This window comes from Pongo abelii, chromosome 2, assembly GCF_028885655.2.
Source record: "Pongo abelii isolate AG06213 chromosome 2, NHGRI_mPonAbe1-v2.0_pri, whole genome shotgun sequence".
NCBI classification, from domain to species: domain Eukaryota; kingdom Metazoa; phylum Chordata; class Mammalia; order Primates; family Hominidae; genus Pongo; species Pongo abelii.
This window is the reverse complement of record NC_085928.1, coordinates 55,648,211-55,667,717: the sequence shown is the minus strand read 5'-3', so window position 1 is coordinate 55,667,717 and position 19,507 is coordinate 55,648,211.

Here is a 19,507-nt window from a genome sequence, read left to right as displayed (position 1 = left end):
AAGATGGCAGGTAATTGATAAATGCATATTATTGATATTTAGGAGAAGGAGCACCACCCTGAGAAGAGGAGGAGAAACTTGATTCATTCTTGCTGCTGCTGCTGTCACTGTTGACGTGCCAACCAGTACATTGCTATCAAGATTTCACAGCATATTTTCTCTCTGAACCACAATAATTTTCCTAGAAATCTCATTTTGGAAATACCCTGTCTGCTGATGTTGGGAGTGATCTCAGGCAGGCAGCTAATGAAAAATGAATTGGTATCTAAGACTAATAGGCTAATATTAGTGCTAGTAGCTAATACCTAAATCAGGATATTCTAGAGTCTTCTATCCTGCCAACCCTCTAAATGGTCAAGCTACAAAAAGCGATTAATAGCTCTTTCACTACTTAACCCAGCAATTAGCCATTTAACAAATTTTTTTCTCCTCTCAAGCATGCACTTTTTAAATTTTTACTTTTTTTTAATGACAGCTAGATTTCACCTGAATAAAAATCATGAAAATAAAAAACAACATATATAATTTTATATTTATTGGGTTCAAGGTTTCTTCCAGGATGAAGAAAATTTCTGCTGGTTCTGCCAGTACAAATAAGCATTCTAATCAGGCAGATGATACTAGAAGCTTTGTTATCAATTAGTCAGAAAATTGAATCAATAAACAGTTTTTGGCAGCTAGTCAAAAGCCCATTTAAAGCAATATCTTTAGAGCAAAGTTAAAATTAGTTTTATTTTCTGGGCACTGCTGGAATATTCAGGATGATTATGATCTCTGAAAGCTCTGTCTGGAAAACTAAATCAAAGGGCTCCTTTCAACAGAGTACTATTGACTTAAGGACTTCCTTGATGTATTATTATTTACATTTAGATATGTCATAGGGAAAATTAAGACCCCTAAAAACTGCTACTGAAGATACAGAAAAATTTTATTTTATGATGATAATGGAGACTTTGACCACCAGTCCTCCATCACCATCACTGCAATACAATGTTTCTTACTGTCTTGCCCATCATCAGAACCTATGTTATGTGGGAGAAAAATGTTGATGAAAACATGTCATGTAATTTCGGTTGACTTTCTCCACTCGTTTACTAGACTATCAGGTGCTACATCACAAAGACAGCAAATATCCCCTGGATTCCTGGAGAAGTGAATTCCACTATTTTACTTTTTTTTTTTTTCCATTCCTTATGCCTAATACTGGACCTAACATATATTAGAAACTTATCACTTGTTTAAATGAATGAATAGTAAATATTTGAAATCATTGATAAAATTTTCAGAAGGGAAACGAACTCTGGAAATAACAAGAGGCTAAGGGAAGAGAAATTCCAACAGGACATTCCAGATTTTTAAAATTATTTGGACATTACTTTCTTGAAATTACTTAAAATTAACTTTACTTTCTTAAAATTGTAGAGTTTTTAAACATTAATTGGAGCTTGGAGTCCAAACAGCTTACCCAAAAGAAAAATACCGTCGTTTCCCAGGACTCTGCCTGCCTTGGCATGATTCTTTAAGAGCATACAGACAGAGAGGGTCAGTGCAGTTGGGGGAATGATTGAAGCCACTTTTGATGAGAGCACAGCGAAAGTCTAGGACAAAAGGTTGATGCATGGAGTCTCATTCCACCCTCTTTCCCCACTGAGATCTCAAAAGCTGGAACGAGTATTAAAGTCCAGAGAAAAGAAAAGGGAGGCTGAGAGTCTGTGATAGAGAAGTCCATTAGATGGGATCATGAGAGGCATCTTAGGTCCTTCATTGGATTGGATTTGAGGATAGTCTTCTTTTTACTTTAGGCGTTTAGATTTATAATTTAAAATGTAAATTTCAGGGGTAACACAAAGGAACCCTGGGAACTAGTGTCGCCTGAGATTTAATTACATACACAGATCTTTTTGTTTTCACTACCTATATTTCTACATTTTGCAATTATTAAAACACTTAGGCAGCTAGATCAGGAAATCATTAAAAATAAAATGTCTATGTGATTCATAACTAATACTTATAAAGGAGGAAATACAAGTACTAGCTACTTCACAGGGCTTTGTAATCTTACCCACTTTTGAGTCCTAGCTCAGAAACATATTAGCTGTAGGAGTCTCAACTGACTCACCTATAATATAGAATTATAAACATTTTTAGTTTGTAAGATGTGAAAATTAAACTATATCATGCCAATATGTTATGTGCTAAATAAATCATAGCTATTTGTTTCTACCCTAATTCTAAAATTATTTGAGGCATAAGTATTTATTTTATTGTTGGTTTTATTGTTATCACTGCCATTATTAGGCAGAAGCAGTGGAGTCTTCTAGTTTACATGGATGATAATGGGTGCCATACTATATGGACGAATAAAACCATTTGTAAATATAGACCGATATTTACCACTACCTAGAAAGCTTGCACGATATCTTATTCTGACAAAGTACTTGGTAGATTCTTTATGCCATTATTGATGTTCGTTATAATCTGTGATGATACTCTTGGCCTACTTTTAATTGAATACATATTTTTGAGGATTTTACTTCAATTTTATTATCATAGGCATGAAATTCACAGAGATATTTACATTATCTGTACTTGTCATTTTGTGAAAGGTTTATAAGATTTCTGACTAACCTTTACTCCAATGTCATGAAACAGTGAGTAACCCCATAACCCTAGTCTTATTAGCCTCATGGTTAGCAAAAATAAATTAACTATCCACGAGTCAGCTTACGTATGTGTAATGTTAATCTAAAACCATAGTTCTTTGAGGCAAATTCTGTGCCTGATCAGTAATCTATCATGCTTAAAATAAATTGGCAACTGATCATGCCTCTACCACATGTTATCCCTTTTACGATAATGTCTCTTATCTTTTCTACCCAATATTAGGTCTTTCTTCTGTTTCATTCATTCTGCACATTACTGTTAGATGAATCTTTCCAAAACACTATTTCTATCCTTCAAGACAAAACTCCTCTGTCACTTTATCTGCAGGTCTTGCCTTGCTGCTTCTGGTTTAGGTAGGCACATTTATATTACGTTATTGTAACTTAAAGGTTGTATTGCAATAATTTCTTCTAGACTACTCTTTAACATTGACTGCAGGGTTTGTGTGAGAAATGTTGATAGATAATTTATATAAATCTCCCAAACAGTCAATATCTTCCCACCTTCTAAAGTGTAAAATCTATAATTTGTTACTGCCTTGCAGATCAATAAAATTCTGACCCAATTTCTTCTATTCAATCTGGACTCATCTCTGCCCCCAATTTTGTCACACCCTCTGACAATCTGGTCTTTGTCACATGATTTCCAGACCTGTAAATACTTTCCAACATCAAACACTTTTTTGAGACATAAATCAATTGCCACATACTGTGTGAAGCATTTCCTGACCTTTCCACCATGCACTAATGTCTCGTCTCTAAACTTTCAAGCATGTAGCACAGTGTATCCAAGCATGGCGGCTGTAGTCACTGTACCTGAGTAAAAACCTCTATGATTAGAGCAAGCTATCTCGTATGTAATTGATGCAGTTTCCATAGATGTTATCAGGAATGAGAAGATGCCTAAATCATAGCATGATGCTTAAATAAGATAAAGCATCCAGTAAAATTTAACTATTGTCATCACACCAAATGCATAAATTTAACATATAATAAAAAGTGCTTTCTCATTCTAATACAATGCATTTTTTTCTAATAAGATTGTGAGCATTTCAAGAAGAGCTTACACTTCCTTTGTATACCTCACAAAATGAAAAGAGGTTCATTCTACTCAATCCTTTTTACTGTGGGCCAAGAAGTTAAAATGTTTTATAAAGTAACTGCTTAGTTCTTTTAATATTATGAAAGTCATTTTCAAAGCCATTACTTTATTATTTCACCCATATATTTACCAAGAGCTCAAGACTTGGCTTCAAATCTACAAAACCATTGATTTGGATATTTTTCTAAAACAGTTTATTGCACCATTTGTAAGGCTAGGTCACTTTCTTCCCATGGATGTATATTCTTTTCTAATTGCATTCATCAATTTTAAAAGCATAAGTATTCTGATACAGTTCAAGTCAGTGTTCATTTATCTTGACTTTTTCAGCAACAATAATGGAGAGGTTACATCAAATATTGTTTAATTTAATTTCTACATGGTGTTTGCTGGAAAACTGCAAGAGATTCATGTAAGAAAGGTAAGTGTTTTATTAGAGGTAATATTTTAGTAATATGTACAAAATAAGAAACTTGAAATAAGAATTTTACTAATAACCTCTTCTTTCATTATCAGCTGAGATAATTTTTCATATCAAAACAGAATCACTAGCACTAGGAAGAAACAAAAAGATCATTTCAATACATCTTTACATGTTTTTGTAATTATGAAAGGGGATTATTTATTGAATGTTACAGTTAGAAGAAACCTTAATTATATAAATAGACATGTAATATGAACTTAATAATATCCCTCTTTTAAATACTATGAGAAATAATTTTTTATTTTAATATATTTTCACTTATCTTCAAATATGTCATTTTAGAGTCTTATTTTTCCAGTATTTATTTTGTATTAGTACACATTTGGCCTCAATAGAAATTCCGGGAAAACCTGTAACCAGAATTCACACCCAAGCTTAGTTTTCAAATTGAAATTCTAAGCACAATCAAGGTCATTTAATGTACTGCTTTGGAAGGAATCCAGAAAAAGAGTGTGTCCTTTAGATTTCCTGGAAAATACCTCTGTTTTTGTAGAGGTAATGAAAACAGTTTTAGAATTATAGAATATTATAGTCTCATTTACATAACCCAATCATTAAGACATTATCAGCACTAAATTATGTAACAGCTAACATAAATGTAATAATAAAATTTTTATTCGTTGTAGGAGTAAGTCTTTCTTAAAACAGGCTATGTACCATCTAAAAATGAATTATTATTTGGGAATTTTGATATATGCAAGTCTATTTTATGAAAAGGTATCAACATTTAATGTTGTTGTCCTTAACATCCATTTTGAAATTCCCTGGAAAACTTACTGGATTGTTCAGAGCTATTATTTTTCCTTATAGCTTGCTTTCTTAATTTTATCCATAACTATAAGGATTATGAATATTCATTTTGGTAATAGTTTATATGATTCATAAATGGTATGAAAATGATAATCCTCTTAATTATGAGCAGCCTGATCATCATTCTTTAGTGCCAATGATATAGACTTGGTTATTACACGTTCATTATTAATCTTTAAAATAAATATGTCCATCTCCTTTATGAACATTAATCCATAGAACATTAATCCTATTACAATGACCTGTGGATTATAAAAACAGACCTCTGAATCAGGATGAAAAGAACCTGAGCATTAAAGAGGAAATAAATAAAATGGTATTAGGAATTCAAACAAAATAACCAGAGATACTTAGAAAATTGAAAGTGAGGACAAAGTTGAAAGTGGAAAATTAGTAAGAATCTTCAGGTCACATGAAAATAGCAGTTCAATGTAAACAGAAAATTTTCATTAGTAGTGCAGAATAAAAATCAGAAGACTGAGGCAAGAGGACCTTACAACTAAAATAAAGCTTCCTTATAACAACATTTACTTTGCTCATCTGAACAATGCAGCACATTTATTGATTTCTAGAACAGATTAATTTTCCAAAATCACCAAAACAAATATGATCTTTCGAGAGCTAAAACAGTGTCCCTTTTGCCTGAACCTGTTCTTTGGAAGTCTTTCGTAATTAATTCCATCTTGTTTGACTTGACAGTCGATCCTAAAGTGATCTGCAGAATAAACTGTAGCATAACTTTTATCACCCACGTTGATGAAACACAGTATGAACATACAGAAGTAATTAGTGGCAGGCTAAAAATTCATGCCTGTGGCTTAGAAATCTCAGGATTCTAAGAGGGATGTAGTAATTTCATCCTATCTTTTGTGTTCTCCCAGAAAAATAATCCCAGGCTTCTTAACTCACAGGCAGAGAGCTTTTGCTAGTCGCTTTAAGATAACATAATTTAAGTGAAAAGTTTAACCGGACTCTTTGGAGAGAGTTTTCTTTGCATTTGTAATTTTGCATGGAATGTTGATTTGGCCATTCATCTTTTTTGTTTTTCTTTCTGTCATTATTTTATTTATTAAAAAAATAATTTTATATAAATAAGAGACAGGAAACACTGGCATGAGATGGCAGATTTGAAGATCTCTTGAACCCCAAAAAAGCAGCTTAGTAATATTACTTTTTAAATCCCAGGTAACTCTACAAAGTCCCTTTAAGGTTCTTGAATTATATTCCTCATTCTGGTACAATTTAATCTTCTTGGCTTTAAACTCAACTCCTAGGACAGAATGACAGCCTCACATCCATAATCAAAGTTTCTGGTAACTCAGCAGAGCCACAGGCCAAAATTCTCTCCCATGAGAGCAATGGGCTCAGACCCAAAGACAGCTCATGAGAGCGATTGCAATAAAGCTACTATTTCTTTTCCAGAACTATTCATTCTTAAATAAGAAAATGTTTGCGCTAAAACTCATGATCTCTAAAGCATATAACTTCCTAACATTTTCCAATACTTCTAAACTGTCTAGAGGTTGAAAAGAAACTAAGTAGGAAAAATTCAGAGTGCTTTAATAAATAATTGTTGAATAAATGGATGAATGAATGAATGAATGAAAAGCTTACCTAAAGATGATCACCTAATGCCATTATTCAAGCTGAATTTGGTTGCAAAATAATGCATAGCTTAAATATCCTACATACTTCCTTAGAAGGAAGCTCAGTAGAAAAAATCCAACATTAGTATAATGATATTCCCTTTATATTTGCCTACTGATCAGCTAAAGAAGAAAACATATTTATCTTCTACCAAAGCAAGATTTCATCAGTCTGAAGCTCTCAAACTCCCTTATTTGATCATAAATGTTGAGAAAATATACTGTGCCATATCAGAATGGAATTATCTAAAATAAGACTTTTAGGACATAGTGGAATTCAGTCTTGACACATTTCGGTTTTATGCGGCACCTTCTGGTAACCAGTATTATATAGAAACCCAAAGCCACTTGAAAATAGGACATGAACATATAGCCTCATCATTAGAAATCCTATTCTACCATATAAAAGCAAGTTGAAACACACCTGGTACCTCCGGATACTGAGACTAGAGAATACAAAAATTAGGGCATAAGCAAGAGAGAAATGGTAAGTTAAGAGTGATTTTATTTTTAACTTCATACAGCTTGAAATATGGCAATTTTCCTATTAGTATTCTATACTAAAATGAATAGTTTAATAATATCCCTCAGCTCTAGAAGAATAGCACTTATCTAAGATATATGCTGTTGCTAATAGTACAAGTTCATCCTTTTTCTCAAGTAATGCTGTGACCTACTTCTCTTCAACTGCTGTGTTCCATGCATGATATGTCCATTGCAATATCCTGTACCATTAATGGCCATGACTGTAGGAGTATATGTGCTAAGTAGTTCATAAGTTGAACTACTTCTAGAGGTTAGATGCCCATCACATTGTAGAGACCTTAGTTAACATTATCTAGTGCTACTAAAGCAAGGTCCACAGTCACTGTGGACCATCACTGAGTCCCATGACTGAAGACGCTTCATTCACATATTCACTATGGTACATGCATTGATGAATCTGCCTCATTCCACAATGTACAAGAGATCCCCATTGGTGATAATATCCTATTATGGTAATTTGTTTAACACACATCAGCCGAATGACAATTATGCTTCAGTCAAACCAGACCTTGGAAATGCCAAGGTAAAATACGACCTCTGTCATGTCTCTTAAAGAGATGTTGGATTTTCACAGACTGATCTCCCACACAGCCTTTCAGTGAATAGCCTGTCTTAATTTACAGCTTTAATAATGATTTCTACTCTCCTCTCTCACAACCACATTGTACGTGGGTTGCTAACTCTTATGATTAACTCAATATTTTGAAAAAATAAAATCTAATTTTATTTTAAAAAACACATTGACCTCTCGAAGTTCTAAGAAATTACTGGAGCCTAGAATATGAAGAAAAATAATTTCCTTGCTTCCACTTCAACGATGCTTCATTTTTCTTTTTCATCCTTCGAGTAAGTTTTTTAAATTACATTTAAACATTAAATATCTTAATGATGAAGATGCACTTCGTATGCTTTCATTTTCCTTCCTGACATTTTGGCTATAAAAACCCTCATAGCCTGTACAAACCCATCTAATGAGAGAAATGAAGAGGACTCTGTAGTTTTAAAGAAACAATAAAGAATTGTATCCATAAGAATTTTTGTATCTGGCGAATGGAAGTTTGCAGCTCCTTCCTGAAATTTCCTTACAAAGTCACCCATCTGTAGCCAATAAAAGAAGGCACATGTTCTCTCAGCTTGGCAAAGTAGAATCACAAAAGGTGAAAAGATCACAATCCTAGAACAGAAAGATTGGTTCTTCTAGGAATCTGAAAAACACTAACAAGCAAATGCGTAATGATAGCTAGATAAGTCTAAAATGCCGTCTGAGGTTGCGTACAACATTTTGGACACTCAAGTCAGGAGCGAAGTGCTTTTTCAACCTAATTTCCAGTGTGAAGACTTTTTGAAAGAATTGATAATATGTTTTAGTTTTTAAAAACAATCAGTCCTAGGGCATCCAGACACAAAGCACTGGTGTCCTGGCAGAATGAGAAGGACTTCTGCATTGCACTGTGACCCAGTGTGAGGAGTCAGAGAACCAACAGGGTAAGGAAGGCTTCTGAAGGGATGAGGGGAGTGGTAGAAGTGTTGGGAGATGTGTTACATATGGGAGGGTTGGTTTCTCTCTATGTATATGTACATTTACACACAGAGCACAACACGAACACATACACATGTTTATGCATGCATTAGTGGAGCTATGACTTTTTGAAGAAAAGGCTGGCTTTAGGGCTAGGGCAGGGAATGGCTAAGGTTAATCTAACACATTTTAATGTTCCAGAAGCAAGAAAGTGAAAGAATAATAGAGACGTGTTTGTACATATACCCGTGTACATTTGTAATTATTGACATAATCTCAAATTACCTCCCCACAAAATCATAGTAATTACAAAGGGCAAAAAAAGAAACTTGACAGTTGAGAAGCACGGAAGGCAACAACTTAATCAAGTGATGGAAGTGAACATTATCCATAATGAGACAAATCAAAATTAGGCACCATCTGACAGTTACTTTCAAATTTTTTGGAGGCAGAGAACTCTTTGTCACATACTTACAACTTACCCTTTAGTTTGAGATTTTTCAAAATGACTTAAAAAAAAAAGACTGGCATTGAAGACACAAGAAGGAAAATTAATTTGACACCCCTTAGCATGTAAAACTAAAAGGCTTCCATAGATTGGCAAAAGTTAAGTTGTACATCCCCAGGGACTTTTCCAAGGTACTGAATGATACTCACCTAACCTCACTTTGTCCCTTTTATCTGAAGTCCTCCTTCTCTCCACCTGTATTTTTCCCTCTATGTTAACCCTGTTAACAGGGTTAAACTTACCAGAGAGCTACCTTAAGTGGTTCAACTCCAGTGGTTCTACAAAATCAGATGTTTTATCCTACCTACTCTTGCAAATACTCCAGCTTTGAACCAAATCAGTAACCTAATTTGAACCTAATTGGTGACCTAATTTCTATATGCATTTGGGGCAGTATAGTTTAGCAATGGAGGGTGAGAACTTTTTAATGCATATTCCTCATTTCAAATCCCTTTTGCAAGCTGTGTGAATAATGACAAATATTTGTAACTACTCTGTTTCAGTTTCCTTGTTTATAAAAAGAAGTTAATAATTGTACCTATCTATTATAGTTTTAAGAATTAAATGATTTATTATGTTTAAAGTATATATAATATTGCCTGTAACATTAGTACTCTATGTGCATTTGATGCTATTAATGTTATTTTTAACTGTTCTGTGATAAGTAACTATTATATTGCATTTACGATAGAAATATCAAAACATATGCTAAACTTCATCCTTTTGGAATACTTAGAAAAATTCTAAACTCTATGACAACTACTTTGGTTGGAGAAATGACATAGAATTGAGAAGTTCTAGCTTCTCCAGTATGAAAGAATTTCTCTTAAAAAAGTAGCTAGTCTTTCAGATAAGATGCATGCATCCATAACAAAGAAACCAATATTTTTCATTGGTCAACTAAATCAAAGTTGACTTACATATTTATCTGGTAATTTTGTCATTAGTATCAAATATCTTCAAACAGATACATTACTTATGTAGAACATTCCACTTTGTGACAGTGTAGCCTAAGGTGTGATTTCTAGAAAGTAATGCATTATAAAATAGGTGCGTGTGATGCTACTGGATCCAACTTATTGGTGTATTCCCTGTGAGCTTCAAACGCTTAGAATCTTTTTTATTTATAACATTTTGGAAAAAATTAACTCACACAAAAGTAACTTATGATTGTGATACTCTCTTATTCAAAATACTATTTTATATATATGGTTCTTCTTAAAATTAAATGGAAAAGTGAAAAGGATTATTATATGATCATCATTTTCCATTAGAATGACAGAACGGATAGAGACATGTCCACGTAATTATGGTTTTTGCTGGTACTTTTAATGGCAAAGACTGCAATTACTTTAGCACCTACCTAATACTTAGCATTTTCTCTGCTAGTGTGGCTTCTCTGGCTTCAGCCTTTAGTGTATCTGAATTGTAGATTGCCTACATGTTTCTTATGTTTTTGAAATGTGTACAAGTTAGTATTATTTAATACTATTACACCAGTAAGTATAATGTCACAGTGCAGATTGGGATTTTTTTTTTTTTTTTTTTTTTTTTTTTTTTTTTGCCTTTGAGATGGAGTTTTGCTCTTGGCGCCCAGGCTGGAGTGCAGTGGCATGATCTCAGCTCACTGTAACCTCCACCTCCCAGGTTCAAGCGATTCTTCTGCCTCAGCCTCCCGAGTAGCTGGGATTACAGATGGCTGCCACCATGCCCAGCTAATTTTTGTATTTTTAGCAGAGATGGGGTTTCACCACGTTGACCAGGTTGATCTTGAACTCCTCACCTCAGGTGATCCTCTCACCTCGGCCTCCCAAAATGCTGTATATACATTTGCTTCATGTTCTACTTTAATTATGAAAAATTACAAAAGTACAAAATATCTAGATGTGACAAATAAAAGAAAAAATAAAAACTGAGCAATTGTGTACCGTATCACCTTAAGAGAGAGAACATTGCTAATCATTTTGAAGATTCCTGGGTTTTCATTCCCAAATTTTTCTTCTTCCCTAACCACCCTCCCGAAACACTATACTGAGTTTTGTTTTCTATGATTGTCTTGTTATTTTAAATAAATAATTTACATATATGCATATATAAATAATATGTATATGTAGAAAAATATTTAGTTTTATGCATTTTGATTATCATAGAAATGAAATTATGCTATATATACTATATACACCTCACAGATACATATCTAGATATATATAAACACACTATATACACTTAGCAGATACATACCTAGATATATAGACATACAATATATTCTGTTATTGCTTTTCCTCAAAGTATTTTTTTAAATAAATTCATGTTCATTCAACAATATCTAATTCATTCATTTATATTTTATAGAATATCCCATTGTATGTGTATAAACAACATTCATCTATTCTTCTCAAAATGTTTATCAAGGTGTTTTACAGATTCAGTCCTCTATTAAAATATAATAGTGCTGTAGACATTCTTGTACATTTCGCTTGGTTCCGCATTGCAAGTGTACCTTTAAAGTGTATAATTAGGAAAACTGAGGAGTGGTACAATCTGTCTTCTACTTTTCTATAAAATTCCATTTTGTTTTCAAAAATGTTTTTACCAATTTTAACTCCCTCTGAAGGAATGTAAGTCTTCTCATCCTTGACAGCATTTGCTTTTGTCAGATTATTAAACTTTTGTCAATCTGGATGTGAAATGGTATCTCATTATGTTTTTAATTTACATTTAATTTGCATTTCTCTGAGGGGCTGCCAAGCAGGAGCTGCAGAGTTGGAGGAGGCAGGAGACACAGCTGCTGCTAAAGAAGAAGGGGCAGTACAAAAAGTAGAAGGAGGGATGAAATGCCCTAGTTTCTCCTGTCTTTACACCCTCCAGTCTTCCATAAGTGCCTCCTATTTGAAAAACGTACCTGGAAATATGAGGTTAAGGAAGCCTGGAAGGTGTAATTACTTGAAATACAGAACTGGGCAGAAAAGGATGAAAAATAAATCTGAAATCAGATTTGAAAATGGCTTTCAGAGCTATACCACATTTAACTTGTTATTCACTGTCTCTTCTACTGGAATATAAAGCTCAGTGAATAAAAGCATTTTGTATATTTTGTTCCCTTTGCTTAGAATAATTCCTGGTACATAAGAAACAATAAATATTGAATAGATGAATGAATTAATTAATGGTCAAGTCTCATACAAGCCATATCCTTTCACATATTTAAATATTATTTTATAATTAAATTATTGACTAAATACATAAATTGATATAATTTAATTTTTAGAGAAAATTCATATGAGATAGAAGATCTATTCGGTCATCTAATTTTTTCTTTTATTGCTGTTGTTGTTTAAAAGCTTCTGTATTAGTCAGGGTTTTCTACAAAAACAAAACCAATCATTCGGATCAAGCAAAAAAATCAATAAGATCTCACCCTCTCTCGACAAATGAAACAGGGTGAGATCCTACTGATTTTATACATACGTATATATACATTTATTTTATATATATTTAGAGAGAGAGAGACAGAGAGATTTATTATAAGGAATTGTCTCATGATTAGAGTTTTGCAAATCCGAAGGTTTGAAGGATGGGCCAGCAAGCTGGAGACCCAAGAGAACCAATTGTTTAATTTCAGTGTATGTCCAAAGGCCTGAGAATCAGAAGAACCAATGGTTTTCTTTCAGTCTGAAGGCCAGAAGGCCCTGGGCCTGGGAAGAACCAATGTTTCAGTTTGAGACCAGTTTCACAAAAAACTAATGTCCATCTCAAAGACTATCAGGCAGGAGAAATTCTGGCCTACTCTGAGAAGGCTTTTTGTTCTATTCGGGCCTTCAATTGATTAAATGAGGGCCTCTCACATCTGAGAGCGCCATCTACTTTATTCAGTCTACTCACGTCACATACGAATCTCATGCAAAAAATGCCCTCACGGAAACATCCAGGATAATGTTAATATCTGGGCACTGCATGACATAGTCCAAGTGGATATCTAAAGTTGATCATCACAGCTTCCTTTGCAAATCAAGGTAACTGTTGTATATGAATGCAGCAGAAAACTTGACTTTACGTGACCAAGAAGCTAGGAAATCTTGGGGCATTGAAAGCTGCCCAAGAAAACAATTGTGCTGTTTCTTCACTCTCATCCTGGCCTCAAATGAATGTGGGAAGTAGGAGACAATGAGATGATTTTTCAGGATTTCCTAACATTCCTAATTTTGCTATTCTTCCTTTAGCATAGATATCAGAAATCATTCAGTCGTACCTTGCCTCCCTGTTTTCTTCTGCCATTGAAATAACAGGTGCCTACCTGTCCATTAACACCACAGCTTTCTTCTCCATCCTGTTGTGAAGATCCTTCTACCTAGCCCAGCCCTCTAGCCTGCTGCTGCTGTCTTTTTTTTTCATTATGCTTTTAAAATTTACTCTTCCCCATCTTTCATCCCTGTCCCTTGTTGCCTTTCTTTTTCGTCGTACAATGGCTGACTTACTTTTATTTGTAAGCTATTCCTTAAATGTCACCTCCTCAGAACCCTTATCTGATTGATTACATTATATACTATGGCCTTTTCCTCTTGCTTATTCATCTAAGTAGTTTTCAAACCAGTTGCCATGACCTGCAATTACTCTGCCTTTTATTTGTTTTCTTACTTATTGTCTGTCTCACCCTAGTAGAATATAAACCAGGTAGGGGAGGAAATATGCAGGTTTTCTTGATATGATAGCTACAGAGATTACCAAAGCACTGGGCATCTGTAGGAATTTATAAATCTTCTGGGAAGACCCAGTTTTTTCCTCAGATAGGTAGATTCATTTAAAAATGGAAACAAATCTTATTTTCACTAATATATGACTATCGTACTGGATTTGTGTGTAGTGGGTAATGTTCTACAATGTCTACCCCATGCTAGGAGGAGAGAATACATTGGGTCTGGCATTATTAAGCAACTCTATGTACCGGTCTGCCATTTTTGTAGAATATTAATCATTATAGGGGCACAAAGTATATTTTATCGGCCCACAAAAATAATCTGAACCTACTTTTACATTATAGAAACCCAGTTTCCTCAATATTATCAGCATATTTTATTTTTTTGGCTCTCCTTACCCTCCTAGTCATTCTCCTCTGAAAATGTCCCAGGTATTAATGTGCCACATCTGGAAATTACTCAATGGTCTAAAAGCAGAAGAAAGCAAAATTATAAATATCATCACTTTGCTTCCTTTGAAAAATGGAAATTTTTAACCTTGATGGAAAACTCACATTGATTCTGTCATGATTTTACACTTAATGGGAAAAACAAAGATATTGATCTCATTAATCCCAATAACTGAAATTTTACATAGGTTTTACAACATGTTAGGAAAATTTTTAGAGAAGTTGTCTAATATCCACTAGACGTTTTAGTTTACTTACCCATTAAGCGATAGTATTATCTAGTAGAGAATTAATGAATTTGGAATTTTAAATAACAAATTTTAAATTCCAAATTTAAAATGTTTAAAGTTTGTTGAATAGCTTTTCACAGTTAAAGAAGGAAATACAAAGTTGAAAACATTAAATTTTATATTTAAATTATAAAATGATCTCACATTATTTGAAACCCATGTCATTTATAGTTTTAGGTCAGATTTTGGATTTGAATAATATTCCTAAACTCTGTGTAACTAACTGTGTGATTGACAAGGAAAGAGGCTCATGAGATTAAGCTACTTATCCAAGATCTGATAGCAGCAGAACCAGTAGGAGGGTCCCAGGCTTCTGATTTACAGTCTATTTCTTCTTCAGTTATACCATGTTGTTTCATATCCAAGAAGGGTGATCCAACAAACAGAAAATTAGATGACTGAGAAAGTCTACTGCATATTTGACCAGGAGCAATCAAATGATGTAGTGTAAACATAATCGTGTTTAAAGCCTGAAGATATGGCAGCAGCATCCTATTCTGCCATCGACTGAGTGGCACTGGACAAGTTACTTAATTTCTTTAAACTGAAGCTTCCTTGAAAAGTGGGAGTGAAGATTAAATAAGAAAATGTATAGGTACATTTTTAAAACTTTAACGTATTACCAGTTGGTTTCGTTTCCTTTTTAGCAACCTTGTTTTGTTTTACTCCACGTATAACGTCAGGTAAATCCTTTCATACTCCTGGATAAAACCCTTCATGACAAAAAGTATTATCAGATTATTTAGAGTAAAATTTTGTGTTTATTCACTTCTTCTGGGGACTATGTTCTTCCAGATGATCTATTTTTACATTGAAAGGTTATTGTTCATCAAATGCATAGATTCCACCTTTTAAATCAGTTTGAACACAATCAAATAAAACAAAATATATAAGGTTGTTAATAAAGAAATTCATAAAATAGAACGCATGTTGCAGAATCATTTTTACAACTACCAGTTCTATAGGATAATATGCAGAGAAAATAATTTTATGTTAACTTTCAGTTATTTACTTCCAGATAAATTGTTAGTTTTTTACTTGTGTAAGACATCTTAAAAATAGACCAAACCAGGGATAAAAGTAATCTTTACTGAGTTTTAAGTTGGTTTGCAGATCAATGAACTATGTCATTATGATTCCTATATTACAGAACAATGTTAATTTAGAAATCATAAATTTGAATATCTTTCTTCCTAAAGACTTCTTAATTCATAAAACTAATATTTTAAATAATACAGAAATGAGAGCAATACAATTACAAAAGTTATTGAAGTAAGATATGGAAGAAGTCCATTTTCAGGGTTCCAGTTCTGTGTCATATTAACTCTTCTCTAAAAAGAGAAAATATAAAAGCTGAAAGCCAATGAATGATAGGCATTAAAGACTTTTTTTGTGCTGGCAGAGTAGGAGCTATTAGATCATAATGTCCATAATTTCATGAATATAGAATTGTTTCCTATACCATTATCCGCTTCTTTGTCTGGTCTACATAAGTGGCTCAAGCAAAGGGGCTTTTTACTACATCCCTTAGGAAACAATTCTTCAGCCTAATAGACCTAACCAGGCTGCCTTTTCTATGATAGTTACTCACAAATTTCCTGTACTCAATTTTATCCCATTACTTCTGGCTATTTTCTCTTGACTAACCTAAAATTTTCTCCTTTCCCCCACCCCCTTTTTTTTTTTACCCTAGTTATGCTTTCAAGTGAATGAGTTTTCCATTAGTCTTTTCACCAAATTAAATGGATACTGTCTTTTAATCTCTGTCCATTAATCATTTCATTTAGACCCTTAATCATTTGCATTGTTCCTTCCTGAAGTTTCATTTGTTTGCTTTTTTTTCTCACATGGGAAATCTATATTTCTTTTCTGTACTGTGGGCATTTTTGTAAGAAATTTAACTAATATTATTTCTGACTAGCCTAATCTCACCTCCCAGAGATGATTCTTTTATGCTGTCTTCCATAGCATTTATGCCTAGGTTTTATTTTACTAACTATACAATTACTTATGCACTCTGTAGGTTTTTTTTTTACTTGATGATGTGATTTTTATACATTTATTAACAAGATAGATTATTTTTCTCCATTTTGTGGCATTACTGCTATGTACAGTTAATTTTTAAAAGCAAATGGGATTTTTAACCTTCGTCAGGAATTAGGCTTACATAAGCCCCAGAAAGGAGTATCATACCCCCTGCTTAAGAATGGAGCTGTAGTATTTGTCAGAATTCTTTCTGTAGCAAGACCTCCTCCTTTTGCTTACTGAATGTACTCAGCCTTTCCAACTGAGAACAGTTTCAAGAGAACTAAGACATGCTTAGCCATAGTGTCTATTAATTCACACCATATCATGTATCGTATTGTTACTCAAAATTAGAGGTTCCTTTCATTTGATGAAGATAATTTCCAGATAAAATGCAAATTTTTTAAAGTGGACTTCATGGTTTAAAAAAAGAAAACCATGAAGTATTTATCAGATGAAATATTTAATTCTTAATGGAGAGCTCATAGCTCACAATGAAAATAAGATGCACAATAGTGTGTTAAGATAGCTTGATAGGAAATCGTAGTAGTTTGGTAGGACTGTTCCAATCTTGGCCACTGTTTCTCCTTTCATAGAAAAAGAAGGAACTCTGCGCAGCCCAGAACTCAGAGGCTCAGAGACATTGAGAAACATGGACAAGAAAAACACTGAAAGATAGAACCTACATTGAAATAATGTGAGGCTTTGCTTTTTTCTGGTGAATCTTCCATATGCAATCACACAGTAAATGATATCTTTGTGAATATAGTAATGTCGACTACATGGAAATTCAACCTGATGTAGATGGCAGTATGAACCATATCCTTCCTGGATCATAAAAGAAAATAGAACTAAGGTGACATGGTTTGGCTCTGTGTCCCCATCCAATTCTCATCTTGTAGCTCCCATATTTCCCACGTGTTGTTGGAGGAACCTGGTGGGATATGATTGAATCATGAGGGCAGGTCTTTTCCATGCTGTTCTCATGGTAGTAAATGGGTCTTATTAGATCTGATGGTTTTTTTTTAAAAATGGGAGTTTCTCTGCACCAGCTCTTTTTTTGCCATCCATGTAAGATGTGACTTGCTGCTCCTTGCCTTCCGCCATGATTGTGAGGCATCCCCTGCCATATGGAACTGTAAATCCAATTAAACCTCTTTCTTTTGTAAATTTCCCAGTCTCAGTTATGTCTTTCTCAGCAGTGTGAAAATGAGCTAATACAGTAAATTGGTATCAGCGGTGGGGAGCTGCAGAAAAGATACCTAAAAATGTGGAAGCAACTTTGGAACTAGGTAACAAGCAGAGGTTGGATCAATTTGGAGGGCTCTAGAAGAAAACAGGTAAATGTGGGAAAGTTTAGCACTCCCTGGAGACTTGTGCAATGGCTTTGACCAAAATGCTGATGATGATATGGACAATGTAATCCAGGCTGAGGTGGTCTCAGGTGGAGATAAGGAACCTGTTGGGAACTGGAGCAAAGGTGATTCTTTTTATGTTTTAGCAAAGAGGCTGGTGGCATTTTGCCCCTGTCCTACAGATTTTTGGAACTTTGAACTTGAGAGATGATTTAGGGTACCTGGCAGAAGAAATTTCTAAGCAGCAAAGCATTCAAGAGGTGACTTGGGTGCTGTTAAAAGCATTATGTTTTAAAAGGGAAACAGAGCATAAAAGTTCAGAAAATTTGCAGCCTGATGATGCAGTAGAAAAAAAAAAACATTTTTTGATGAGAAATTCAAGTTGGCCGCAGAAATTTGCACAAATGACAAGGAGCCACATGTTAATCCCCAAGACAATGGGAAAAATGTCCCTAGGGCATGTCATAGGTCTTCATGGCAGTCCCTCCCATCACACACTTGGAAGCCTAGAAGGAATAAATGGGTTGTGGCTTCAGAAGGTGCAAGCCTAAAGCCTTGGCAGCTTTCACATGGTGTTGGGCCTGCCAGTGCACAGAAGTCAACATTTGGATTTTGAGAACCTCTGCCTAGATTTCAGAGGATTTATGAAAATGGCTGGCTGTCCAGGCAGAAGTTTGCTGCAGGGGCAGGGCTCTCATGGAGAACCTCTGCTGGGCAGTGTGTAAGGGAAATGTGGGGTCGGAGCCCCCACACAGAATCCCTACTGATGCACCAGCTACTCGAGATGTGAGAAGAGGGCCACCATACTCCAGACCCCAGCACAGTAAATCCACTGACAGTTTGCAACGTTCACCTGGAAAAGCCACAGATACTCAATGCCAGCCCATGAAAGCAGCCAGGAGGGAGGCTATACCTTGCAAAGCCAAGGGGTGGAGCTGCCCAAGACTACTGAAACCTACATCTCACATCAGCATGACCTGGATATAAGACATGGAGTCAAAGGAGATCATTTTGAAGCTTTAAGATTTTACTGCCCTGCTGGATTTTGGACTTTCATGGGGCCTGTAGCCCCTTTGTTTTGGCCAATTTCTCACATTTGGAATGCCTGTATTTACCCAATGCCTGTACTCCCATGATATCTAGGAAGTAGTTAACTTGCTTTTGATTTTACAGGCTCATAGGTGAAAAGGACTTGCCTTGTCTTGGGTGAGACTTTGGATTGTGGACTCAAGTTAATGCTGAAATGAGTTAAGGGATGTAATGATATGGTTTGGCTGTGTCCCCAGCCAAATCTCATCTTTTAGCTCCCATAATTCCCAGGTATTGTCAAAGAGATCCAGTGGGAGATGATTGAATCAAGGGGGCAGATCTTTCCAATGTTCTTCTTGTGATAATGAATGGGTCTCATGAGACCTG